This window comes from Calliphora vicina, chromosome 3 (genome assembly GCF_958450345.1).
Source record: "Calliphora vicina chromosome 3, idCalVici1.1, whole genome shotgun sequence".
NCBI lineage: Eukaryota > Metazoa > Arthropoda > Insecta > Diptera > Calliphoridae > Calliphora > Calliphora vicina.
In genome coordinates this window covers 50,138,329-50,150,678 of record NC_088782.1, presented here as the reverse complement: position 1 = coordinate 50,150,678, position 12,350 = coordinate 50,138,329, and the positions used below count along the sequence as shown (strand labels likewise).

The following is a 12,350-nucleotide window of genomic DNA, read 5'->3' as shown; positions in this document are numbered from 1 at the left end:
TTGGATCTTCTAAACTATTAAGCCGATTGCAAAATTATGTATGAATGAATTATACAATAGGACATAAGCTTTAAGAAATTTAAATTTGTAACCACCCAGCTAGAATACAGGGTTACAAAGTCAACCACTTCTGGTTTGCAAATCATTGTATAGCTTGTATATAAAGGGCGTGTGTGAAACGGTAGCAAAGTATTGTAAAAAGTAAAATTTTGACACTTCTGAGGCCTGGGGCCTAGTAGAATTTTTGACAATTGATTTAAAATTTTTGAAAAGCAGAAATTCAAAATATAAATTGAAAAATTAAAATAAACACATTGAAGTAAGTATTGCTGTTTTTTGTTGTTCTTATGATTTAAAAATAAACATAATTTAAAATGCAATCAAATAAATGATATCAGAATAATTTGTTTAACGAAATACATACTTATGTACTTACATATATATGTATTTGTTAGTAATAATTTTTCACAAACGTAAAAATTTTACATTTTCAAAAAAGTTATCATTTCACACAGCGGAAACATGAAAATTTTTCCACACATAGAAATATTTTTTTACAATAGTACTTTGCTATCATTTCACACACGCCCAAAGAAAATAATTTATTTTTCTTGGTTTTCTTTTATATTTTTACCTTGACTTTATATTATTTTTCATAAATATCTTCAGCAGTTGCGAGAAATTATTTGTTTTTCAATATTACAAAATATAATACTAGTCGCGCAAAATAATCAAATTCAAAATTTTGAAATGAGCATGAATGAAAATGACAAATTTTTGAAGAAATGGATCTTAATTGTTTTATATTTTGCTCAATGATGTTCAAAAAAAATTATAATATTTTTACATGTTTGAAAGAACTATATCGATAAGGACGTTCAGCCTTATTTTGGACAATGGTCGAAAATACAGATCTTTTTGAAGTTTGTTTATTTTTTAAAAATTATTTTCTATAGTATTCAATAAAAACATAAAAATCTTCTTACATTTTTTAAATTATTATGATATTTTAAAAGCTTTAAAAAAAAAATTGCCTCACTGTGTGACATAACAAATTTCATTGTGATATGTAACGAACAAACCTTTTATTGAATATTATATATTTATGAGTTCTCAAATTTCATAAATTTTTTATAAATATGTAGTATTTTCAATTTATCGGGGACAATTTTACTCAGAATTTCACTAAAATTAACTCTTTGTTTAGAAAATGATTAGTTAAACATTTGCCATCTATTCCATATATAGCCATTGAATTGAGTTTATAAAAAAATATGTAGTTATATCTTAGTTAGGGTATCACTTATTCTTTCATTTTATTTTTTTTTATAATGTGTAAATAAAACTATCTAGTTTATTTTAATAAATAATGTTTTCTTAAATACAATTGATCTTATAATAATATTCTAATATAATACTTTATATTTAAGATAATTCACATAATGACATCATCATCATCATTGTAAAACAGCTGCTGTAACAATAATCATGGAATTTATGTAAGTAGACTAAATTAATGAATTATTCTTATATTTATAATAAACCAAGTTAAGCATCTGAATTATCTACCATTAAACCTTCAAACAATTCATTCAGGCGGTCTCTGAAAGTACAAAAAAAAGTAATTATAAGTAATATTAATTTTATAAGGTAGATTTTAATATTTATATTAATGCAGAAGTACAACAACTTAAATCAACCGCTTAAAAATATAAAAAAACACCAAACAAAACAATAAACTTAAACAATAAGAACCACTACAGCGGAAGATTCATTCATTCGTTCATTTAAGTGACAATATTTAAGTTTCTTGGAACAAGAAAACAAAAACCTCAATAAAAACAATCATCTTAGATGCAACAAAAGATAAAATTGGCAACAGAACTGTTTGATTGAACCACACCCAGACAAACAACAACGAAATATTCTCATCTTCATCATCATCATCAGCATGAATTAAACAGGATATAAAGAGGATTGGTCAAAGATGGCAAACTAACGAAAAAAAAGTGCTGCACTTTTGGAATAAAACAAATAGAAACAAAAACAACAACTACTCTACATACTTGAACAGCTGTGAAAACGTGATAAAAAAAATGTTAGCAATCAAAGTGAAGAGCAATTAGGAAGGATTAGAGTAGAAGGAAAAAAAATCGACAGGCCATCGCAAACAAAAGTGTGTAGAAACTGTAGTAATGGGAAATTGAAAAAAATAGGCCAATATGAAATTACTCTCGTGCATAAAAGTAGACTGGACGTGAATCAACAATCCAGAAGAATTTGGCGATAAATGTCGTTTAGATTTAAGCAACTAAAGCGCACATGAGTTAGGAATGTCCTTTCGGGGATGTTTTTTCGTTTTAAATGTGAAAAGATTAAGGTTAATTTGGAATGATAAGAAAGGCCCAAATAATGCAACCACTTAATCCATATATCCCTAATATAACTAGTTACTAACTAACCCCATTGTTCATAAATCATCTTAGCTTTTTGATTACAATTAATAAATGAAAAACCACTTTATAGTTTATAAAAAGGCAAAAGCTTGAAAGAATTAATTCTTAATTAAGTGTTCCAAATCAAGTTAAATTATATCACTTAAATACATTTTTAATGGGTTTGAATAAAATTTCTAAATTTTATTCATTTATTTAAATAAATTTTCTAAATTTTGTAAATGATTAAAAGAAAAAAATAATGCACAGTGGGGCAGTATCAAAATTTTTTGGAAATAAATCTGGCATTTCTAAACGGCATGTCCGATCGATTATTTTGTTTCTCATCCGATTTCAAAGATTTTTTTGTAAAGCGCTCGGCTAGGTCTTGAAAAACCATATCAAAATTGAAATTTTGCAATACCTTCGTCCGCATTTTTAAAAATATAGGGCGTACTTTCGGACAGAAAGGACTCAAATTTTCTTTGTTAGTTAGATAACTAAACAAGTAAGAAAGTATAATAATACCCTACACTAAGTAAAAGAGTAAAACATTTTTCTTTTAAAATTTCAATAATTTATATTCCTGAGTGATTTTTAAAATTGGGCCTTATATGGGAGTTATGACCAATTATAGACCGATCACCATAAAATTAGGTCGTGTAATTTATGTCTATATGAATCTTATTTATGTTGAATTTTGTGAGTATACCAACATTTTTAAGCAATTTATGCAAGTTAAAGTGATTTTCGGAAGCGGGTCTATATGGGAGCTATGACTAATTATGGACCGATCGTAACAAAATTTGGTGACATGAATTTTGTATATATAAAACTTATTTGGAGCGCAATTTGTGTAGATACCTTTATAAATTAAAGATTTATGACGATAAAGTCCTATTTCGGGAGGACATTTGTATTGGGTGCTAGGTGAAATAATGGACCGATTTCTACCATTTTCAATAGGGTTCGTCCTTGGGCCGAAAATGATACGTACCAAATTTTATCGAAATATCTTAAAAATTGCGAACTGTACTCTGCGCACAAGGTTTACATGGACAGCCAACCAGCCGACCAGCCATACAGACGGACGGACACCGTTTAATCGATTCAGAAAGTGAATCTGAGTCGATCGGTATTCTTTAAGGTGGGTGTTAGACTAATATTTTTGGGCGTTACAAACATCTGCACAAATGCATAATACCCTCCCCACTATGGTGGTGTAGTGTATAAAAAATGGTAAAAACGTGACATAACTCTTTTTTTATTAAAAAAAAAATTCTTTAAGAACATATAACAATTTTATGTTTTTCTGTAAGGTATCTTTATGGACAATATTTTTTTTAAAAAAGCATGTCCTATTTTTAGAATATGTCGTCCGTACGCCCTTTGGAATTTGACCTATTTTTTATAAAAATTTCAAATTCAGAAAATGGAAACCCTGATGTGTTCCCTATTTATCCCCAAAGTATTTTCCGAGCACCGAAGGAAATGTGGACACTATGGGAAAAATTGTAAAAAATACCATTTTTGGGATTTTCGCTCCAACTTTTATGAATTGCGGGATTCCCTTTGACCTTTTGATAAGCTTTTTAAACGTTGTTATTAAGAATGACAAATTGGAAAAAATATTAAAATTTCATTGAGTTTTGTTAATAAATAAAGATTTTTTTTTCATATTCATTGAGTTTCTAAAACTACAATCATAATATTAATAGGCATGTCGATTTCTTTAAGCCCCTTTTACGCTCACATTATACATTCAATTTGGGCAAAAGATATACCATTTTAAAGGGATTTCTTCACAGAAGTGCAGAATATTTATTGAAATCGGTTCAGGTTTTTAGGAGTTATAAACTTTTAAAGATGTTACTAACACATATGCAAAAACGTGTACATGTGAACCTTAAGCAAAAAAGTAAACAAAGCAATGCGAGAGAAACAATTAAACAGTATTGAAAGTATTAACGTCACAAAAGGTGTTTTTTTTTTATTTTCTAACTCCCATATATGACGGTTTTCAAACTTCATACGAATCAACTACTTATCACTGCATGAAGTTTAATCAAAAATGGGACGGGTCGGAAAAAATGTAAATTGATATTTCTAAATATTTTGTGAACTATAATTGCAAGATTCTTCATACTAATGGCTCTAAATGGCTCTTTTATAATTTTGCATAATTTCGCTGAAATTGTTCGGGATTGGAATAGTGGGCGTGACACACCATATACAAAGTATATATGTAATTAATTTCGAATATCTGTAGAACTATAATTGTAAAAGTGTTTAAACTTTTTACGAATTAATTTCTTATTATTGTGCGGAGTTTAGCTGAATGTATAAGAAATTAGATTAGACGGCGTAGCACCTACCACACAGAGTAAATAATTATTTCAAATATCTGGGGAACCAGAATGGAAGGGGTCAGAAAAGTAGGTGAGTCACCTCCCATACAAAGTAATAATTGCAAGGTTATTCAAATTTTGTCCGCATAGCTCTCTTAACATTTTACAGAGATTGTCTGAAAATGGTCGGGATTGCAGTAGAGGTCGTGGCACGAATTAAATAATTAATTTTGAATATCTCGAGAACTATAACTCTAAAAATATTTAAAATCTGTATCAATCAATGTATTACCATTCTATGGAGGATAGCTAAAAAGGAATTTATCGGCGTGATCGGCGTAGTAGAAATGAACCATCCCTTATAAAGGAAAGTTAAAGTAAAGCTTGATATGAGTTATTTTTACATAAAAGGTTTAAAAATGGGTGGGATCAGTGGAGTGGTATCTCCCATACCAAATTAATTCGTTATATTTTGCATGTGTACCATTATACGTAGTTAGGTTGTATCAGAAATCCATTCATATTTTTTTTTTAATTTTACTAAGGTAGGGGTAGCGAAGTGCACCGGGTTATGCTATTTGTATTAAAATGTTAATAGGTTTGCAAATATTAGGAACAATTTGCTCCAAATTTATTCCAAACTATTTTTTTTTTGTTTAGAGAAGTTAATTTTTGGTCTTACAAAAAAAATTTCAAGTCAATATATCAATTAGATTCAAAAATATGCCACTTTGAAACACCGTCCTTCAAAAATATTGCACTTTTTCATAATAATATTTTTTTAATAAATTTTCTTAATATTTTATTCAACGACAAGTCAATGGTTCTCAATTGTCAAATTCAAAATCGATTATAGTTGGATTCAAGGATGTCCACTCGCACCCGCTTAGCATGTGTATTCGTCGCTGTCTCAGTGACTACTACACAAAAGAGAGTAATAATATGTGTGTTGTTTGTTAGTCAGCGCGAAAGCACAATGAAATATACACCATTGGTTGGATTTGTAAAAGATATAGATTTAAAACTTTTTTCATATGATTTTTATTTATTGTTTAACAAACAGAACAAATCGGACATATATTGTGTCCGATATTTTTTTTTTTAAAATGGGCTATTTTTTGGTTAAATTTTTAAATTTGATTTTTCAAATTAAAATTTTTTATTTTGGTGGAACAAAGAAAACTTCGCAAACGTTACAAATGTTTGCATGAATACATAGCGCCGATCCTAAGGAGTATGTGGAGTCTGTAGTGAAAACCTAAGCTAGAATACACTTCTGCTAGGCCTATGAGAAATTTCATTAATTTCCAAAATATTTGGATTCTGCCTCACTGTGCAGAATAAAAGTAAAAGTTTTGTCATATATTTTCAATTTTGAAAGTTAAAAAAAAACAAAAAACTTCAAGAGTTATTGACTGGAATCGAACTGGTATCCCTCAGACTGATAGTCCAGCACACTATCATCTATCTGGCCAAAGTGTTTCCACAAAGCAATGTGTTTTCAACGAAACTTGCTTTTTACCAAAAAAACTTTCTTAAAATAGTGTAAAGGGTATTTCAGATTCGTTACATTCGAATACAGCACTTTTACTTATTATTATTTTTATTATTGTTTCTCTCATTTCTATGTTTCATATTGAAACTTTGCCCCGTAGAATCATAATTGCAAAAAAGTATTTTTTTTCTAGTATTATTAGATGTTTTTTTTTTAGTTCTGCGTAAAGTTGTTAAAAGTTTACAATAAAGTTTTCGTTACCTTGGATAATTAACTACGTTTAAACAATAAGTTTTTCCTGGCTGAACACAAAAAAGTTTTCCACCCATTTCTGGTGTATTTAGTTCGGTAATTTCTGTGCCAACGGCAATGGAAACGAATGCAAGCAGCTGAGGAGAAAAATATAAAAGCGAATAAAAATTTTACATTAATTGACATACATCTCTTTCTTTTCTGCACATTTGCACTTACCACAAAAATTAAATGTGTTAATTTCGATATTTTCATATTTCTTTCGTTGGGGTTTTCTGTCAAGATTTAAAGCGAATTTGCCTGGGTCTGTTATTGCTGCAATCAATTTTGTGTTTGTGTGTATATTGGCTTTTGCTGTTTAAATTATTTTTTATTTTTGATTTAAATAATAAAAGCAGATTTAATAAATTGGAAAAAATATATATTTATTTTTATGATTACTAGCAGTAATACTTAATCTGCTGAAATACTTTAAATGAACTGTTTCATTGAGAGCATTTCAGTTCAATATTTATACGCATTATCAGTAATCACTGATAAGTAATTTAGTCTGCTCGTAGATGTAGTCTGAAATGAAAATAATAATAATATTGAGAGAATGTAAACAATTTGTGTCGCCAACAAAATTACTCATTATTTAATCTAGAGTTAAGAAAACATTGTCATGAAAAAACCCCCAGGGGAAGTTAAACCAAGTAAGTAATCGTATTCGAAATGACACAGCACATATTTTTGGATATTTCATAGTAACTACATGCAAAATGAATCAATAAAAAATCAACAAAGAACAAAAATTAAATGAAAAATTAAGTATGTTGGGAAATTTTACTCAAAATTTAAGGAAAGTCCCCAAATAACTTACACACATAAATGATATATAAATTTTTGTTCAAACAATTTAGTTTTTGCTGAAAAAAGATGAAATCGGTTTTTTTTTCAAATTTCAGTTTTAAAAATTTCATAGAATTCGATTTTTTCCACATTAACAATTTGAATATTGAAATGCAAAATTTATTTTGTTCCAGCAAATTTATGATATGTTTTAAACATTTTAATGCGAAAAATGAGCTATTTTTATTGCAATACATTTTGCTGGGCCACAAATTTAATCAAAAATTTTCAAATTAAAAAATTTCAGATTTAAAGGACTTAAAACTAACACACAGTGGTATAGCAAAAAAGACGGAAATAAATCTGTAACTTCTCAACGGTTAGTCCGATTTGAATAAAATTTTATAAATTCTGAGATATTAAGATTTCAATGGATAGGGGATTTTGTCTATTTTCCAAAAATATATATAACTTTTGACAGATAAAAAAATTATGGAATACTCTTATTAAAAATATGACAAAAATGCTTTTTATTGAGTTACATATATTTTTATTAATAAATATTTTTAATGAAATTTTAGAGCTATTTAGATTTTTCTATAGAAAAAGCAAAAACAAAAACCAATTTTGAAATTTTAATATTCATATCGGAACCCTACCCGAAATAATTGAGAACACATTGGGTCATCCAAAATAGGTTACTATATTTTGATATCTACTAGGGCGATTCTTCAACATTTTTTAGAAACCGGTTTTCGGTTTCTTCGAAAAATTGCAATTTAATATAAACCGGTTTCGGTTTTTTAATAATAACCGGTTAACCGGCAAAACATTAAAACGCCGAAAAACAAGAAGAATAAAAGTTTTATTTATTAAAATAATAGTTATTAAAACAAAAACAGTTCATGAAAAAACATAACAGAACAAAAAAGAGATCATATAATTATGATAAAAAATATACATGTATTTTAATAACAAAAAATAAGCCTTTTTAAAGCGCTTAAATACTTTTTAATTCTAATTTTGATTAATTATTTTAACGTTCACAAGGTCTTCGAGTCAAATTTGATCCATTTTGAAATTAAAATTGAATTTTTTCTAAAAGTGAGTGGTTGATATTTTCGATATTTTATGAATTTTATTTAATTTCAAATGTCAACAACTACGTTATGTTTTTTTTTTTTTTTAAATTGACAAAAAAAATATATATTTTCTATTTGAGTTAAATTTGACCCGAATATCGTTAACCTTATGAAGGTTAAAATAATCTCTTAGGAATAAAATACAGTTTAAATGCTTTGGAGTATATGGATTTTTTTCTTTTGGCTTTATAAAGCTAAACATTGAAAATGATCTTTCACTCAGTCTACATGCAGGACATATAGCTTTCCAGATCGCTTGTGACATTTGGCTAAATATAAAAAGTCGTCTAAAATAGTTGGAGTATTTGTTTTAAAAAAGTTTTATGGATTTTGAGTTACACTAAAACTCATAAAAACACACTTTTAGAAAAAAGCGGCTATTCGAGGAGAAAACCCCGGTTTCTTCGATATTCAAACCGAAACCGACTTAACCAAAAAACCGGTTATAACCGGTTATTAAAAACAAATCACCCAAATTTTTTCCCTAAAGTTGAATTTTACATAAAAAATTGGCTTTTTCAGTATGGTATCAACAATTTTAAACTTTGTTTTCATTTAAGATATTTAGTGTTAAGTTAGCATTTCAAAAAGTATAAATTCCTAATACATCTTCTTAGAAATTCTTTAAATAACTTAAAAAGAAAAAAAATTCCTTTTCTCAAAAACCAGCGAAAAATTTAAATTTTTAAATTCAAATAAGTTTGGTGTCAGTTACGATTTTTAAATAATTATTTTTTTTGTTTGACATGTACATTTGCTGTCAGTCAAATAAAAGAAATTGGGAATAGGGTGATTAAAAATTTTGAAAAGTTAATTTTTAATTGCGAATATCTCCTAACTAGAGATCGAAAATAACTCGTTCATATACCAAAAAAACCCAAATTGTGATTTATATTTTTGTGATAAAAATAAATAGCTGAAAATAACAGTTATAAAATGATTTTTATTTAAATGGTTTGGTATGACCTTATTCGTTTTTGTTGTTTTTTAATGATTTGATGTGAGATAAACAATTCATTTGTTCTTGCTTTTAATAACTGTTACTTTCTCTTTTATTTACATACAATAACATATTATTAGTAATTTTTAACAAATTATGGAAATATGAAGTAATGTAGTCTGAGTAACAGAAATGATAATTTTTTTTTAAATTGTTATTACTCGTTTAATAAATTTTATATATTTAAGCGTTGATTTGCATCAAATGCATTTTTGCGATTTATTTTTCATGTTCGCAAACAAAAGTCACTAGCTGACCGAAAAAAATAAATTATAAATCACTCAACCAGATTATTTGTGTTTCTTTCTTTTCTGTTTCTCTCAACTCCAAACCTAAAATGTTCTCGAATAAATCACTCTCTCAGTGATATATCACAAAAAATTATTTTTAAATGGCTGCGAATGAGAATTTACCATTGAAATGAAAGTGAACCCGTTATTTTTGGTCTCTGCTCTTAACTTATAAGAGATAATTGATAGCTATGAAATAGGAACACAGACGAAGAAATGGGATCGTTTTAAAAATTGAACATACCCGAGGTGCGAATGTCAAATTCGTTCAAACCGGACTAACCGTTTAGAAGTTACAGATTTTTTTCCGTATTTTTATACCCTTCACCTTCGTGAGAAGTGTATATATGTATAAGTTTGTCATTCCGTTTGTAATTTCCACAATATAATTTTCCGACCCTATAGATAGCGAAGTCGATTAAGCCATGTCCGTCTGTTGAAATCAATTTTCTGAAGACCCCAGATATCTTCGGGATCCAAATCTTCAACAATTTTGTCAGACACGTTTCCGAGAAGGGTCCTATTTAAAATCAGAAAAATCGGTCCACAAATGGCTGAGATATGAGGAAAAATCCAGGACAACCTCGATTTTTTATCTATTTTTCACCTATATCTGGATTACTAAGTCATCAATATGGATATCTAATGGTAGATATTTCAAAGACCTTTGCAACGACATATATAAGACCATAGTAAGTTGGACCTACAATGGGTCAAAATCGGAAAAAAAATTTTAACCCGAATTTTTTTGTCACCAAAAAAAAAAATTAAAAAAAGCAAAAAAAAAAATTTTTAAATTTAAAAACAAAATTTTCAAATTTAAAAGAAAAAATGTTAAAATTTAAACAATTTAAAATAACAGTTCGAAAAATTTTTTTTTCCAAAAAATTAAAGAAAAACAACTGGAAAAAAAATTTCTTTTGTTCGCCTAAACATATTTTAAATTTGTATTTCGAAGTATAATTTGGTGAAGGGTATATAAGACAATTGCTTATTCTTAAAAATGTCTTAATTAGAATACTTGCCTTACAAGATATGGAAAATCATTAATTAAGTAATTTGAATTTGGAAATTCAGAATAAAAAAAATTATGCTATATTTTTATTTGAAATAGCGTTGTAGTGGTAAAAATAGTGCATTAAAATTGACATTAGTAGAGTAATTATATAACTATTCAAAAATTGCTATTCATATTGACGAGTTTAAAAATATTGACTGATCATCTACACATTTGGGTGTCAACAAATATTTAAATTTTGATTCGTCTTAATAACAAAATTGCTTGCGTCAGTAAAAAGTAAATGAAAAATATTAAAACTTTTAAATATTGTTGTTTACCATTTAACTGTACAATGCCAAACAAAACAATAAATATTTTTGCCATAAATATAATGATGCAATTGGTGCATATTTACGTAAGTACGCATACTTTTAAACAAAATCAAAACAAAAATTCCAAGAAATTGGGTATTTGCTCTTTAATATTCTTAGAATATTTATTTTTTTTAAAAAATTCACAAATATAAAAATGTATAATTCCCAATCCCCAAGTAAGCCAGAAAGAGAGAAACCCACAATAAATCTCTAAAAGAATACTAAACGTGTTATAATAAGTTCATTTTTTTTTATTGAAATACTTGGGGAATACCAGCAGCACACAATAATTTAAAACCGAAATTAAAAGTAAGTGAAAATAATAAGCCTAAACATGAGCGAGCATAAGAACGGCAAAAAGCGACAGCTGTGATAATGCACAAAATATTTGAAAGCTCATGGTAATTAATTGGAAGAATTTATGATGGCAAGTGAGAGATAATATTTAAAGAATCAAAGCTGAATATTTAAGAACAACTTAGGAATATAAAAAAATATCTTTAAAGTTTTTAACTTACACTGTTGTAGCTTTAAACACTTTTAAGAAAACTATTTAATTGTAATTTCACTTATAATGTTTGCAAATAAAGAATGAAACAAATTTTTTATGCATTAAAATTTTTATTTTTATTACTTGTATAAATGTCATGGTATAATTTGTTTATTTTCAAAATGGGGCTGTTAAATTTTAATTTTAACATGCTAAAGGTACGTTCATATGGATAAAATATTAGACGAACAAAACGTAACCACTATTTTCATCTAAGGTTTATTAGTCGATCTCAGATTACACTTATAATAGTAAACAACGTCAAACAATATAAAAACAAGTAAGAAAGTTATGTCGGTCAAGCCCGACCCTACACTAAGTAATAGAACAAAAACATTTTTCTTTTAAAATATCAATAATTTATATTCGTGTGTGATTTTCGGAAGTGGGCCTTATATGAAAGTTTACTAAGTTGAATTTTGTGAGTATACCAACATTTTTAAGCGATTTATGCACGTTAAAGTGATTTTCGGAAGCGGGTCTATATGGGAGCTATGACTAATTATGGACTGATCGTAACAAAATTTGGTGACATGAATTTTGTATATATAAAACTTATTTGGAGCGCAATTTGTGGAGATTCATTTATAAATTAAACATTTATGACCGATAAAGTTCAATTTCGGAAGGACA

At 27.5% G+C, this 12,350-nt stretch overlaps 1 long non-coding RNA gene across 1 annotated transcript; it reads right to left on the bottom strand.

Annotated features, from left to right (window-relative positions):
- Positions 1 to 1,280: 1,280 nt before the first annotated feature.
- Positions 1,281 to 11,700, bottom strand: LOC135955216 (uncharacterized). Its single transcript, XR_010576287.1, has 4 exons — positions 11,686 to 11,700; positions 6,750 to 7,097; positions 6,540 to 6,667; positions 1,281 to 1,603 (listed from the first exon to the last, which is right to left on the bottom strand). It is a non-coding gene; the product is annotated as an uncharacterized LOC135955216 (long non-coding RNA).
- Positions 11,701 to 12,350: the final 650 nt, after the last annotated feature.